General features: G+C 32.9%; 1 protein-coding gene and 1 pseudogene across 1 annotated transcript in view; one reads left to right on the top strand and one right to left on the bottom strand.

The window, feature by feature from the left end:
* SNTG2 (syntrophin gamma 2) overlaps positions 1-17,229 on the bottom strand; it is a 622,101-nt gene that overhangs the window by 513,523 nt on the left and 91,349 nt on the right. The window lies entirely within an intron of this gene.
* Positions 15,039-15,887, top strand: LOC123236584 (annotated as a pseudogene).

Genomic DNA, 17,229 nt, shown 5'->3' with positions numbered 1-17,229 from the left:
ATTTGGTATATATATATATATATATATATATATATATATATATATATATATATATATATATATTTGTGATTGGCTCCATAAAAATTTTTAAAAGTTCATTTGTAATTAATTAACATACACACTAGGAAATTAAAAGAATATTCACACTAAATTTGTGTCCAAATGTGATTCCTTGATGTACATTCTTTACAACCATCACAAATATAAATAAGACTAGAGAAAAAGGATACATTGAGATTTCATTTTTATATTAGAACATGTGTAGGATTGTAACAGATCTCACTTCTCAATCTGATCCTTACATACACATAAAGTCCCATTTCTGATACTTCTCAGTGATTTTCTTTTCCAATTTTCACCATACTGAGGAGTTTTTAATCATTATTTTTGGAAAAGCAAGAATTTTATGCGTTAATTCAGCTTTCATATTATTGCTTAAGGATCTTTAAATATTTTAACAAGTGGAATAGCTTTAAAAAGAGAAAAGAAAATATAGAGACTACCCTTTGATAACTGACTTTGAAAATCTATTTTGCTTGTTCTCATAAACATAGGAAATAGATTTATTTTTCAATAACCAGATAGGATAGGAGAAGGAATTCTAAACTGAGGCAAAGAATAAGCAAAGAGTCAGAGAACTTTAAAAAATTAAATACAAGAATACTTAAATGCATTTATCCTTACAGTCTCATTTACTGTCTTTAAATACTAAAGGTACTTAAGGAAAGATTTTATAAAATATTTTAATATAGTTATGATAAATATGCATATAGAGTCACATAATAAATAAAAAATGCAAAAAAGAACATTGTGTCTAAAGTTCATGATAACAAGTATTTTTATTTAATGTGAGAAAATATTTGGTTCATTTCACAATTATAAAGGTTATTGCTAATTTTAATACTACTTATTCATTCTGAACCAATTATAATTCCCTCCAAAAACACATTAACTATTTTGTCATTTTAAATTGAGAGGCGTCTAATATATTTTCAAATGTCAGTCCTACAGCGAATTTGCAAATACTAAAAATATCCAGCTAAATCACAAAATTATTAAAATTATTGTGATGAATATTAATGTAATAAAACACTACATTAATATATTAATGGTTTAACAAAACTAAAACAAATATACAGGATATGAAATAATCTAGCAGAAAGGGAATGTTGCCCTGAGTAAAAGCCCTGGGTAATAATCACGACTCTTCTATCCTTTGAATAGCTTTAAGGCAATTTAATCTCTTTTTGACTTGATTTTCTCACATTTAAAATGATAAATCCATAAAAATCCTCTTCAAGTTCATCACTATTCTACAGGTTCTTCTGTTCTTTCAAAACCTACATCAGTAGAATATAGAACATGGAAGCAGAGAAGCAGCTGGAAGAATCAAAAATAGAGTCCAGGAAGGGCAGCTGGATGGCTCAGTGGATTGAGAGTCTGGCCCAGCTCCTGGGTTTAAATCTGGCCTTAAATATTTCCTACCTGTGTGACCCCAGGCAATTCACTTAACCCCCATTGCCCAACCCTTATCACTCTTCTGCCTTGGAACCAATACATAGTATTGATTCCAAGATGGAAGGTAAGGATTTAAAAAAAATAGAGTCCAGGCAATAAACAGTATCTCGTATTTGAGGACCAACCTAGATACAAAAAGACACATTATTATGGTGGTATTAGCTATTATTTACTTAACTTAGGGATAAAAAATATCCATAAAACAAAAGCAGAGCCTTAAATCTTTTTGTGTCTATCATTATGAAAATGATGGAATGCAAAGGAAGTTAGAGTAGGCTAAAAATTTCAATAAGATCACCTACTGATCCTAATTTTGTTAATATTTATTCTGAATATGCTTAGATTTGGGCTTCTATTCCTCATAATTTTCTAAGATTTTGAAAATGGGGATTATTTTAATTTTTTTGTTTTTCTAGGACATAGTACACAAAGCCTCGCATATACTACATGCTTAATAAATGGTTGTTAATTGGTCCATTTGTTCTACTCATGTATGTTCTTTGTTTAAGGAAAATCTATTCCTACAGCAGTGGAAGAATTAAGTCATATCCATTTTAACTTTCTTATGCTAGTAACACCAGAAGAAATGAAGTAGCAATAGTAAAAAAGGAAAGATAATTCCTGAGTTCTCTTCTGGAAAGTGAATAAATTAAAATAATTGGCTTAATCAGGCACTAAAACTTCTTTTCTTCCCATATACAATATATGTTGCAGAACATAAAGACATAGAATGTCCCCAAATATGACGATATCTTCCAAGTATGTTGTTATCTGATGATTTCATTACTTCAATATATAAAGAGAGAAAGGGAAGAATGAAAGGAAAATGTTGAAAAATGCAACTTGGAATCAAGAAATGAAAGAAAACAAAATATTGCAAACTACTAAGAAGCATCATACATGAACTCTTTATTCTTAAAGAGAAACATTATATATGTATATATAAAGTATCAAAAAACTCCACAAAATAAAATTATAATAATAGATCCTTTAACAGAAAGGAACCAAGATATGGTAGCCATTTCAAAATCAATAGTTTGTGTTTGTCTAGGAAACCTAATTGCTTGGAATCCTTAAAGTCATTTAAAACTCATCTCAAGCACCACAATTTATATCGTGTCATTTAAAATTATTCTAAGCCCTGGGAAACTATGTCTCCCAGGACTTCCTGCTACAACTTCCCCCAACACCTCCCAATTTGTGGGAGATGTAGGAGAAAGTATAAAAGACAGAGTTTTGATGTCTTTTGATGCTCTCAGCACTCCAGGTGCTCTTGATCCTAGAGGAGATCTCTTGACCCCAGAGCCTGGAGAGAGGAGTGCCTACCAAAGGAGACCCTTTCCCCCTACCTAACTTTTCCGTTTCCTAACTAAATAAAACCTAGCTATTCTAGGAGAAGTGCTACCTGATCTTTATTGAGGTCCAAAGAGCTCGAGTCAATTTCCCCTCCTGGGCTTGGGGGCTATCCTGGCTTCCCTACCTTCCTTTCCCTTTCTATTCTCCCTTTCCCTTCCTTCTCCTATCCTACCTTTCCTCCTATCTCCCCAACTCACAAAGGGGCCTTTATGGACCCATTCTCCCCAATAACTTCTATGAAATCCACATAAAATTACATTTATATTATATGTGTTTCCTAAATATAGTCATGTCATCTTTCTCAATACAACAAAAGATAATGGGGAACATATGTTTACTTTTTGTCTTTGTATCCACAATGTCTATCACCAATTTGGTGTTTACTAAATGCATATTTTGGCTGTGGCAAAAATCAAAAGAAATTTTAAACTGAATGAAGAATAACAAAAATATTACCTAATATACAATTGCAGGACATCCCAGATGACCTTAAAAATCTTTTAACTCCTTTAAAAGAAATGGACAATAGGGAAAATTAAGGCATTAGGTCTGATTACTACCATTTCTGGGATTTCCTGATTGAAAAGAGACACCCTAATAACACAGATTAAGAGATCTAAAATTATGTTGGTCAGTTATACTTGTTTACCTGCAAAGCAGAGAAATATGGCAATGAAGGATAGTATCAGTTAATATACACACTAGAACAAAATATCATGAAAGATGGCCAAAATTACAGAGGATTATTAACTCCAATAAAAAGCAATCATTGTAGCCTTCTGAATAACATCAGGAGTGAAGCAAGGATGCTGCTTATCACCACTATTGTGTAATATTGTAATAGCAATATTAGATTTAATAATTAGAGAAGAAAAGAAAATTGAAGGAAATGAAGTAGGAAATTAGAAAATTGAACTATCAGTCTTTGCAGATGATATTATGGTATTCTTAGAGAATCCTAGATAATCAACTAAATAATTAGTTGAAATAATTAATATCTTTAGCAAGGTTTCAGGATACAAAAAATCCCCATATAAATCATCAGAATGTCTACGTATTTCAAAAAAAAATTTCAAAAAAAAAATTCAGCAGCAAGTTAGAAAAAATTACACTTAAAATCACTCTAGACAATATAAAATACTCACTCTATTTGCCAAGATAAACACAGGAACCATATGAACACAACTTCAAAACACTTCTCATAAATAAAGTTATATCTAAACAATTGGAAAAACATTAATTGCTCATATGTAGGCAAAGATATAACAAAAATGACAATCCTGCCTAAATTAATTTATTTATTCAGTGTCAAAAAAACTATCAAAAATCTACAGCACATAAAATTGACCATATCAACAGTCTAACAAACAAAAATCACTGGATTATCTCAATAGATGCTGAAAAAGCCTTTGACAAAATACAGCATCCATTCCTATTGGAAACACTGAAAAGTATAGGAATAGAAGGACCGTTCCTAAAAATAATAAACACTATATACCTAAAACCATCAACAAACATCATATGCAATGGGGATAAATTAGAAGCCTTCCCAATAAAATCAGGAGTAAAACAAGGACGCCCATTATCACCTCTATTATTCAACATAGTACTAGAAACACTAGCAGTTGCAATTAGGGAAGAAAAAGAAATTGAAGGTATCAAAATAGGCAAGGAGGAGACTAAGCTATCACTCTTTGCAGATGATATGATGGTCTACTTAAAAAATCCTAGAGAATCAACTAAGAAGTTTGTAGAAATAATCAACAACTTTAGCAAAGTTGCAGGATACAAAATAAATGCACATAAATCATCAGCATTTCTATACATTTCCAACACACTAGAGCAGCAAGAAGTAGAAAGAGAAACACCATTTAAAATCACCCTAGACAATATAAAATACTTAGGAATCTACCTACCAAAACAAACACAGCAATTATATGAAAACAACTACAAAACACTTTCCAAACAAATAAAACTGGATCTAAACAATTGGAAAGCCTTTGACTGCTCATGGGTAGGATGAGCTAACATAATAAAAATGACAATTCTACCCAAATTAATTTACCTATTTAGTGCCATACCTATCAAGCTACCAAAAAACTTCTTTACTGAATTAGAAAAAACTATAACAAATTTCATTTGGAATAACAAAAGATCAAGAATATCAAGGGAAATAATGAAAAAAAATGTGAAGGAAGGGGGCCTAGCAGTACCAGATATTAAACTATACTATAAAGCAGCAGTCATCAAAACAATATGGTACTGGCTAAGAGATAGAGAGGAGGATCAATGGAATAGACTTGGGATAAGAGACATCAGCAAGACAGTGTATGATAAACCCAAAGAGCCCAACTTTTGGGACATGAATCCACTATTTGACAAAAACTGCTGGGAAATTTGGAAAACAATATGGGAGAGATTAGGTCTAGATCAACATCTCACACCCTACACCAAGATAAATTCAGAATGGGTGAACGACTTGAATATAAAGAGGAAAACTATAAACCAGTAAAGTGAACACAGAATAGTTTACTTGTCAGATCTGTGGGAAAGGAAAGACTTTAAAACCAAGGAAGAGTTAGAGAAAATTACAAAATGTAAATTAAATGGTTTTGATTATATTAAACTAAAAAGTTTTTTTACAAACAAAAACAATGTAGTCAAAATCAGAAGGGAAACAACAAATTGGGAAAAAAATCTTTATAACGAAAAACTCGGACAGGGGTCTAATTACTCAAATATACAAGGAGTTAAAGCAATTGTATAAAAAATCAAGCCATTCCCCAATTGATAAATGGGCAAGAGACATGAATAGGCAATTTTCAGGTAAAGAAATCAAAAGTATCAATAAGCACATGAGAAAGTGTTCCAAATCTCTAATAATTAGAGAAATGCAAATCAAAACAACTCTGAGGTATCACCTCACACCTAGCAGAGTGGCTAAAATGAAAGAACGAGAGAGTAATGAATGTTGGAGGGGATGTGGCAAAATTGGGACATTAATGCATTGCTGGTGGAGCTGTGAACTAATCCAGCCATTCTGGCTGGCAATTTGGAATCATGCACAAAGGGCTATAAAAGAATGCCTGCCCTTTGATCCAGCCATACCATTGCTCGGTTTGTACCCCAAAGAGATCATAGATAAACAGACTTGTACGAAAATATTTATAGCTGTGCTTTTTGTGGTGGCAACAAACTGGAAAAGGAGGGTATGTCCTTCAATTGGGGAATGGCTGAACAAACTGTGGTATATGCGGGTGATGGAATACTATTGTGCTAAAAGGAATAACAAACTGGAGGAGTTCCGGGCGAACTGGAGAGACCTCCGGGAACAGATGCAGAGCGAAAGGAGCAGAGCCAGAAGAACTTTGTACACAGAGACTGATATACTATGGTAAAATTGAACGTAATGGACTTCTGTACCAGCAGCAATACAATGACCCAGGACAATTCTGAGGGATTTATGGTAAAGAACGCTACCCACATTCAGATGAAGGACTGCAGGAGAGGAAACATAAGAAAAACAACTGCTTGAACGCATGGGTCGGGGTGGACATGATTGAGGGTGTGGACTGGAAACTACCACACCAATGCAACTACCAACAATTTGGAAATTGGTCTTGATCAAGGACACATGACAAAACTAGTGGAAATGTGCATTGGCCATGGGTGGGGGCAGTGTGGGGGGTGAAGGGGAAAGGAGGAGCATGAATCATGTAACCATGTTAAAAATGAATATTAATAAATGTTAAAAAAATCTACAGCACAGAACTAGAAAAAATAATTTAAAAATTAATTTAGAAGAACTAAAGATAAAGAATATCAAAGGAACTAATGAAAAAAATGTGGAGGATAGTGGCCTAGCAGCACCATATGTTAAAGTATAGTACGTAGTATACTATATATGCATGTATACTAGAGTATACATCTAGTATAACACAGTAATCATCAAAACATTCTGGTACTGGCTAAGAAAGAGAAGGATGGATAAATGAATGGAATAGATTATGGGTAATTGAAGTCAGCAATCTAGTGTTTGATAAAGCCAAAAAATCATTGCTTTTGGGATGAAAATTCATCATTTAACAAAAATTCCTGGGAAAATTTGAATATAGTATGGCAAAAATTAGGTTTAGATCAATATCTCACACCCTCTTCCAAGATAAGGTCAAAATGTGTATATGATTTAAACATAAAGAATGATATTACAAGTAAATTAGGGGAACATAGAATGTTTTACCTTTCATATCAATGGAGAAGATAAGAATTTATGATCAAAAAAGAGATAGAGAACATTACAAAGTATAAAATGAATAATTTTGATTATAGTAAATTAAAAAGATTTTGTACAAAGCAAGCCAATTCAAGAAAGTTTAGAAGTGAAACAACATACTGGTAAAAACTTCATAACAAATTTATCAGAAAAGATCTCATTTCTCTAATATATAAAACTAAGAAAAATTTATAAGAATGCAAGTCATTTCCCAATTGATAAATGGTCAAAAGATATGAATAGACAGCTTTCAGATGAAAAAGTCAAAGCAGTCAGTAATCATATGAAAAAATGTCTAAATTCCTCTTGATTAGAGAAATACAAACTAAAACAACTCTCTCACACCTATCAGATTGACCAATATGAGAGTAAAGGAAAATAATAAATGTTGGAGGGAATGTGGCAAAATTGGGACACTAAAGCATTGCTGTTAGAGTTGTGAACCAATTCAACCATTATGGAGGGCAATTTGGAATTATACCCAAAGGACCATAAAAGAATGTATAACTTTTGATCTAGTAATATCATCACTAGGTCTGTATCTCAATGATAATTTTTAATGGGAGAGGGCCTATTTATAGAAAAAATATTTATAGTCTCTCTTTTTGTGATGGTAAAGAATTGGAAACTAAAGGGATTTCCCTCAACTGGGGAATGGTTGAACAAATTCTGCTATATGATGGTGATAGAATGCTACTGTGCTATAAGGAATGATGAACAGGATGATTTTAAAAAGAGCTGGAAAAACCTACATGAACTGGTGCAGAGTGATATAAGCAGAAATAGTAGAACATTAAACACTGTAACTGCAATATTGTGGAACAGTCAAATGAAACAGACTTTGCTACTAATAGCAATATAGTGATCCAGTTTCTGAGAGATTTATGGAAAATAATTCTATCCACTTCCAGAGAAAGAACTGTTGGAGTAGGAATGCAGAAGAAAACATGATTTATCATTTGTTTATATGGGTATATGTGTTGGAATTTTGGTTTTATAAAATTATATACTTACAAAATTGAATAATATGGAAATACGGTTTGTGAGATGATACATGTATAAGCCAGAAAAAATTGAAATTAAACTTTAATTTTAAAAAGCAGCTATCATTAGTTATGGTTAGTTATGGTTAAAAGGACCCTCTGGAAAGACTTTATCAAGACACCAAGTTAAGTAAAATTTTAAGGAAAATAATTTCAGTTGAAATTGAATATCAGAAAACAACCAACCACAAATTGAACAGATTTAAAAGAGTTTATGCATGCATACATGCACACACACAAACACACACATATACATATATATGAATGCATAAATGTATATCAGGTAAAATAGGAAAATCAAGTCATTTGGACTCAATAACCTTCATGTTCAAGGCATTATTGCCTTGATGAACATCTGAAGAGGAGATGGACTTGGTTAAATCCATATCTATATAGTCTGTGACAGATTAACATAATTGTAAAAAAAAAACTATGGTAGTCAAGGTCATGAGAACACAATGGGGAAGTCATTAAAAAATGGAAAATTTAGTTACTTTAATTATCAACTTATTTATTTATATTTATTTAGCAACTCTGACTACATCACCTGCTCCCCTGCCCAGCAATGCTTCCTACCTACCCCCAGATGGATTAAGGATGGGAAAGGAAGCAGTTTATCAGTTATTCAGTGGAGAGGGGGGGAGAGGCACAGAACGTGGTGGGGGGGGTGCATTGGCAAGGTACTTGGTCTGGGTGGGGAGGAGTGAAGATGGGGCCTGGCACTCCATCTCAAAAAGGATCCCCATCACTGGTCCAGGTAATTGGCATTAAGTGACCTGCCCAGAGTATAAAGCTAAGAGGTGTCTGAAGCTAGATTTAAAACAAGGAACTTCCATCCCCAGGCTTAGCTACCTATCCATTGAACCAACTAACTGCTTCCAACCATCTCAGTTTTAGGTGAGAAAACTGAGATTAAAACAGTGACTAACTTTACAATGACCTTATAGTTAAAAAGTTGTATTGCCAAATTCTCTCACTCCAAGACAGTGGAATAGATGACTACACTAATTTTGATGATTTACATGGGAATTAAGAATCATCTCAAAACAATGTAAAAGATGCCAGGATCATAGGTGAAAAACTGAAGATCATAGTGAGCATAGTTAATATTTTCACAACTAATGCTGATCAAAAGACAGAGAAACTGAAAATAAACCAAATACTGAAAATAAGTGACTGGTCTAGAAGCTGATATTTGAGAACTGGATTCCCTGACAAAGGCTTAAAAGATAGAAATTAGAAAGTTGTGTCCAAGGAAGTAATTTATTAAAAAGGACAGAATTCTGCATTAAACTGCTATCTTGGCGATCATATCAAATTTAAGCCGAAAGATAGGATGGAGAAAACTGCCGATGTATCTAATTAATAAAATTAGATAACACAGAAGGTAGCTAAAATGCAGGAAGAAAACTTCTAAATTAACTTAAGGAGAAAAAAATCCAATAAGAAGATAGTAGTAAAAACTTTGACCTCTAATGTCTATACAAATTTGAACCAAATACAGATTCCCCCTACAAAAAAAAAACCCAAAACTTGAAAGGTAGGTCCAAAGAAATTTGACCTCACAGGTATCACTGAATGTGAGAGGGATGATATTTATTAATATAATAAGACTCTAGAAAGCTTTACTTTATTAACAAGAAAACAAGTAGCATTTTGAAAAGGGAGTTGACTATACATAAGGAATATAATATACTTCCTCCATATAAAGGGGAATAGATTAAGAAGATATATGATTCAGGGACCAAAATAAGGAAGCAGGGTAGAGAAAAAAGAATGGTTTCAGTTTGAATAGGTCATATCATACTAATCTTATATACTTCTTTTTTACATGATCACTAAGCTGATATATTAAGAAACAGCTACAAATATAGCTTCCCCATATTTCAGCAGAGCATTTGATAAAAGGTGAAAATCGTGCAGAGATATGAATTATATGGATTAAAATTAGATGTACTTTGAACTGGTTGATTGGCTGGTTGCAAAAGAGTGTGCATTAATGGTTGAATTTCAGTATGAAAGGTGATCTCCACTAAAATGAAACAAAAATCACTAGTTGACTTTGTTTGGATTAAGGTTTTTATCAATAAGTTGGATAAAGGATTAATGACATACTTGTCTAAGTTGCCAATGGGAGGAATAATTAGCACATATGATAGCTGAATTAGAATACCAAGCCATACTTACACATTATACCATAAGGGAAAAAAATCCAAGAAGATAAAATTTAATGAGGATAAATGTAAAGTCTTAAACTTGGGATGTAAAAATTGACATTAAAAGTACAAAAGAAGTATGGTTACAAAGCAGTGTATCTGTAAAGGGTATTGGAATTTTAATGAATATGAAGTTTAATCAGTCTGTTATATAAGATCCAAAAAGGATAATGTAATCCTGATGCTCTTTGAGTGAACCAATAGCTCCCAGAAATAAAGAAATGACTCCTGTGGTCCTCTGTTTTAACCCATTCAAATCTAAAATGTTACATTCACCTTTGATACATACATTTAAAAATCCATATATAGAAATTTGGGAAATTGTCCAGAAGAAGAAAACTAGGATGGAAAATGGTTGGAAGTTTATTGCATGTAAGTATTAACAGAATTAACAGGGTTTGGAGATGAGATTATTGAATGGAAATATGAGCTTTACCTTTAAATATCTGAAGGAATGTCATTTTGGAGAAGGATTAGACATTTTTTTGTTTTGCTTCAAGGAAGAGTGGGTATAAGTTGAAGAGAAACTTGATAAAAGGAAAAAAAATCTTAGCCAATATTTTTGCTGTTGTTGTTCAATCATGTCCAACTCTTTGTTGAGGCCATTTGGGGTTTTCATGGCAAATAGTTTTAATGGCTAAGTAAATGGCAGACCACAACATATCTAAAAGTGGCATAGTCTATTTCAGGAAGTACTTTCTTCCCATTCACGTGAAGTTTATAGGCAAAGAACAGATGGTCTTTTGTTGAGTATTGCATGTTTTAAACATTGTGTTCCCTTCCAAATCTGATATTCTATAATTCTGAGGAAGCTTGGTCATCCCATCTATGAGGACCTTGACACATCAGTTAAAGCATGGGATGCTTTCTGATGCCATAAAAATACAAAAACTTCTGGTAAGTTGGATTTCACATTTTCAATTCTTTAGTATTCCAGGAATTTAGGATGCTTAAACTTGTTTTAAGTTTCTGGTCCTGAATCTCTGCTTCTTTAAATAGTCCTTCTATTAATCTAAAAAAGTCAGTGTCTTAGTTAGAATCAGAGGTTTAGCAGGAGTAGGATTACTATATAGATTGTGAATGCTCATTCTAAGGAAACGATTTGTTCCTGTCTAGTATGATGTCTTCTAAATATAAATGCCCTTGGATCTGTAAATATTGAATGGAAGCCAAAAAAATCAGATATCCAAATAAATTTTCATTTGACTACATCTAAGAAAAAGAAGCAAGAATTGATGTTTTATATTATCATTTGTTTAATCTAAACTTACAGACAGTAAGAAATACTGCAAATGACTGTATACATTAATTTTTTTTCTATCTATGAGTATTAACATTTACACAGCATGAAAAAAAAATAAGAGGAAGGCCACTAGCGAGCTAAGGGCAAATTTTTTTGGAATACATACAGAAAAAATATTTTAAAAATAGTAGAGTGTAAGTTATAAGTGGGCTGTTACCTGCAATAAGATCATGGATCTAATGGACAATAGAAAGAATCATATTTGCATAACTGTGTCATCAATTAAAGTTATTCCTTTAACTACTCTAGCCCCGTCCTAAAGGATTATTTAAATATTTAAATATTGAGTTAAAATACAATTAATTAGATATTGGAAATTATAAACATGGGTCTGACTACCTGCAATGTGTTTTAAAGAGTAAATTTACTTCATAAAATATGATATTTCCACTACTTTGCCTATTGTTTGTTATGCAATAAAGAACAATATAAACAAGGAAGAATTGCTAAGTTGTTAAAAAATCAATTTAATGAAGTCCCTGTAATTCTAGCAGATTCAGTTTATTTCTTAAAATAATTTTTTGGATCTTTTGTTTATATATCAGTCATATTCCCCAACATATTCACCTACCCTCTACTTCCCAGAGAACTATTCTTTAAAACATATGATAATTAATGGGAGGAAATGGTTCAGAAAAACCCACTTAGTAAAAAAAAAAGTCTGACATTCTTTGCTTTATTGAACAATAGTTTTCACCTCTCCAAAGAAGTAATGGAAGATACTTTTTCATATCTTTGAGGACAATTTAAGTACTATAATTTGTAGGATTTAGTTATTGTAATACTTTCCATTTCCATTGATATAATCATTACTTTTATTGTTCCTTTTATTTTACATGGTAATAATTCAAATAAGTCCTTCTATGTTTCTCTATATCCATCATATATATCATTTATGACATCCCAGTAATGTTCCATTATTTCCATGTAAAATAACTTGTTTAGTTATTCATTCATTTCACCAATCAGGGACATGTAATTCATTGTCGTTTTTATTACTTGAAAGAGTGCTACTACAAACTTCTTGTTGTATATGAAGTCTTTTTTTAAATCACTGAACTCATAGAGTTAACACATTAATTTTAAAGTACCCATCACATGGCTGTCACATTAGTAATGTTTGCTTGTATATTATTTTCTGTAGTTTCCATGTATCATTCAATATATAAAATTTCATTACCACTTCAGTTGACAGAGTTTTCTTTCAATAAACTTATATACTTTTCACCCCTCAATACTTATTTACAAACCTAAGTCACTGGTAAAGTAGATGAAAGAATATTATCAGGTTAATTTTTTTGTGGGGTAATTTGACCAATGGTGTCATATTTTTTGATTTTTCTAATTTCTTCTATATTATGAAGTAAGAGATTTCACGGAAATTTAACTTTGAAAACAAACATTAAAGATCCCTCTGTACAAGGATTCTTAACCATTTTTGTTTCACAAATCCATTTAGAAGTCTGATAAGTTCTAAGGATCCTGTCTTAGAATAATGTTTGTTGCCAACATTCACAACCAAAAGAAATGCCAAATGTCTGGTTTCTTTTAGTGTAAATCTATATGTAAGCTTTTTCCCACTAGTTTCAAGGACCTCTTGAAATTTATCCATAGGTTAAGAACATCTGATCTACTCCAAATATTTTGTATTATAAATGAGCTGATTGTACCCCAAAGAGTTAATTCACTATTTAGAATTATAATGAAAATTTATATAAATTATGAGAGGCTGGATGAAATTTTAAAAATTAGAAACAACATTATGAGAACATTTATTTAAAATTCAGTTTCTAAAAAGGAAATATTTTCTTTCTAATCTAAATTCTCAGTAAATGTTTTTAATCATAGTGATTTAAAATTAACTTAGGCAAGACTACATAATTAGAACTCAGAAGTAATTTTTTCCTCAAAATATATTCTAAGTTTTTCCTCTGTTATTTCTATTCATAAAACAGGTCCCAGAAGGGATAATGTGGTAGATTGTATCATTAAAATTAAGTATTTTAATATTTTAAGTGTTACTCCTCCCAATTATCTAGCCAAACTTTCAATGAAAGTGATAATTATATATAAAACCCTTACTATGTCACAAAAAATCTGTTATTATGAGGAGAGACCCAAAAGTATGGGTTTTCTGATTTATTTATGTTATTGCAGGTTTCTCCATTTGGAATAATCAGTAGTGTCATTCAAAAATATATATGAAAAACATAATTAAATTGATCAAGTAATTAATCACTCAAAGGATTTCAAAAGTTGATCAACGTTCACTTTTGTAATGAATGCTTTAAGAGTAATCCATACATTCTAGACCTAAGTTATTAAAACACCATCTGATTCCTAATCAAAAAAAGGCTGCATAAATGAAGATCTCTGGGCTTATATATGTTATTTTATTTTTAACAAAGTAATTCTTTAAAATGAAGCCAGAAAGCCCAGCTGTGTGACCCTGGGCAAGTCCCTTAACCTCCATTGCTTAGCCCTTACCACTTTTCTGCCTTGGAGCCAATACACGTATTGACTCCAAGATGGAAGGTAAGGGTTTAAAAATAAAAATATGAAGCTAGAAGGCAGGAAAATGGGAGAGAGAAAACTATAAAAGCTAAAAGGAAGGGGTACTAACTACTGATAATCAAGAAATTAATGAAAAATATGTATCTCTTTTATGCCTGTTACTGTGTTAAAAACTGAAGATAGAAAAAGAGACATAAGACAGTTCCTGCCCTCAAGGAAATAACACTCTAATGAGGGATGTAACAGAAACAAATATATACATAGCAAGTTATACATAGGATAAATAGAACACAGAAGAAGGAAGGCGCTAGAATTGAAAGGGTTTGGGGAAGGCTAGCTGTAAATGATGAAATGTTAGCAAATACTTGAAGGAAATCAGGGAAATCATTTAGTGGAAATGAGGAGGGAAAGCATCTCAAGCATTGGGAATAGCCAAAGAAAAGATTCAGATTTAGGCATTGAGGAAGTGCCTTTTTTGGGTAACAGCAAGATCAGTGACACTGGAATAGTTAAGGGGATCATTCTCCCTTAAGCCCAATGAAGTAGGTATTATATCCTTCAGGCTATACCAGGCTATAACTTTTCTAAAAAATAAAAATTATTAAATGAAAAAAAAATAAAGTTACTGACAATCACTTAATTGATAAACTGAAAAAAAAAGAATGAAGATCTCCAACATACCATCATGGTGGTGGCCATGCCATCAGATTTGGGACTGTGAACGAGAGCAAGACCCCAGCAACGACACTTCCCTCCCTAATCCCCAAGATGTGGACATTTTGACCCTGGCCAGACCCCAACTCCCTGCCAGGAGGATGGTGAAGTATTTCTTGGGACAGAGCATGCTCTGTTGCTCCTGGGACTGAGTGTTCATTACCTTTTAGCAGTGCTATCCCAATCCCTACAGCAAATGTGCTGATGGAGAACTTGGCGCACTGGGAGGTGACTCCTGAAAAGAAGCAGCTATCCAGGTGGCTACTAACAAAAACCAAGACGTCCTGCTGGGCAGAGTCATTTTACCCTGCTAACATAGCCCACAGGGTGTAAATCCTGGAGGACTCTTTAGTGGATTCACAGAACCAGACCATGACCACTTTTAACTGGGACATTAATCAAGCTCTACTGATAGTGGTGGAGGAAAAATGTGTTTACTATATGAACCTGAAAATGGTGGCTGGACCAAAATCCAATGGGAGGGCTGGGTCTCCTCCAATTTGTTTGGGGTGTCCAGAGTTGGAAAGGAGTTTGGCCTAGCTAGATTCAAAAGTAATGTGACCAAGAACTTCAAAATTTTCAAGTACACCATGGCCAAACTGAAAGGTGTCACTCCTAAGATACTTGTTGAAATAGCTAAGGAAACAACTGAGAAGGCAAAGGAAACTGCTCTGGTAGATACTGAGAAAGCCAAGAACCTGGTCAGCAAGGCATCAAGAAAGAGCTGCAGCAATAGCAACACCATGTTTAAAGTAGCCACCCCGCTGCCTCCTTTGCACCAAAAGGGCCCTGCTGCCCTCCTAGATCACCAATCCCAAAGACTGAGAGCCTCTTGGAAAGACCTGATACTGGAGCCCAGAGCACCAGCCTTCAAGCAGTCCTTCAGCACCATGCAAGCCCACAGCCAATCCAGCTCTTGTTCTGTTACCCAACCTGTGTCCAAGTTATAATATATTATTAAAAATCAATTTTCAATCCTGAAAAAAAGAATGAATGCAGATCTTCTATCATTCATGACCAATAAACTGACAATTTACATACAAGGTATGGGATCCACAAGAGTAAAAGAGTAAAAGTAAAGAACTTAGACTGTTATCTCTATATATTGTCCCATTAACATCAAGTGTGCAGAAACAGGAAATTATCTCTTTCTAGAATTTTATATGGAATTTGAAATTGTGTATGTTTACATTTGGGATACTACAATCTTTGCTACTAGCATCACATTAAGTTAAATAAGCTGATTTCCTCAGTCATCCTTTTCTCATGACTACTGTTTTTCTTCTGATAATTGTTATGAATTTTAAAAATAAATGCATAAGAATTATTTATATATTATGGATTCAGTGGAGAGATTTTATAATTTTAAAATACATTTCAGCAAAAATATGTTAATTTTATAGATCCCAAATAAGATATTCTTCTGTAAATATTTATTTTTTCTTTATCAATGATCCTTTTATGAATGACTCATATAAGCAACAAGGTTTCATCCTTCCTTACCTTGAAAGCTTTAGGTAAGGAAGTTCCCATTTTCTTTGAGGTTTCACTTCATATTTCAATTGTTCTGAAACTAAGGAAATATATTTTTTCCATATAATCAACTTAAATTTGCCTCTTTCCAATTTAAGAATTGCTCCTAGTTCTGTCATATAGCAACCAAGAAAAACAAAGTTAATTCATCTTACATATGATAACAATGGAATTCAATTCAATAATGGAATATTTGTTTTAGCATTTATACATTACTTAAAATCACAAAAATTTGAAATATTAGAGTAAGAATGATCCTTAATAGCAAAAAACACAAAAACTGAAGTAAAAATAGAAGATAATGTACTAATTAAGAGGATAGTAGAACTCTGTGTCACCATGAGAATCCTTACCAAGATTAAAATATCACTTCAAAAGGAACAGAGGAGTGAAAGAACCAACAAGGAGATAGAGTGAAACAACTTTCAAGAAAAAGAAAAACCCATAAGGTAGGTAGAGAACATCTAGGACACTGGTGTGAGAGGAGAGGAGAGCCAGAAAGAGGCTGTAGCAAGGAGGGAAGAGCAAGCTACTTCCCACTCCACATCATCTGTCCCAAGTTTGGAACCTAATTCCAAAACAAGGTTCAGATCCTGCTATCCTGCCTGGGCAAATACTGGCGCAAGTCAACTCACACTCCTTGAAATTTCAAACCTGAGGAGAAGTCCAGAGTCTCAACTCAGTGCAGTCTGTGCCAAAGTGGACTGATCTGTGTGGGCCCAGAGCAAACCCAGGAATCCCATTCTGGAATTGGGATAA

The sequence above is a fragment of the Gracilinanus agilis genome, chromosome 2, assembly GCF_016433145.1.
Source record: "Gracilinanus agilis isolate LMUSP501 chromosome 2, AgileGrace, whole genome shotgun sequence".
In the NCBI taxonomy this organism is placed as follows: domain Eukaryota; kingdom Metazoa; phylum Chordata; class Mammalia; order Didelphimorphia; family Didelphidae; genus Gracilinanus; species Gracilinanus agilis.
Note: the sequence above shows the minus strand (reverse complement) of the source record. Positions and strands in the feature narration are given on the sequence as shown.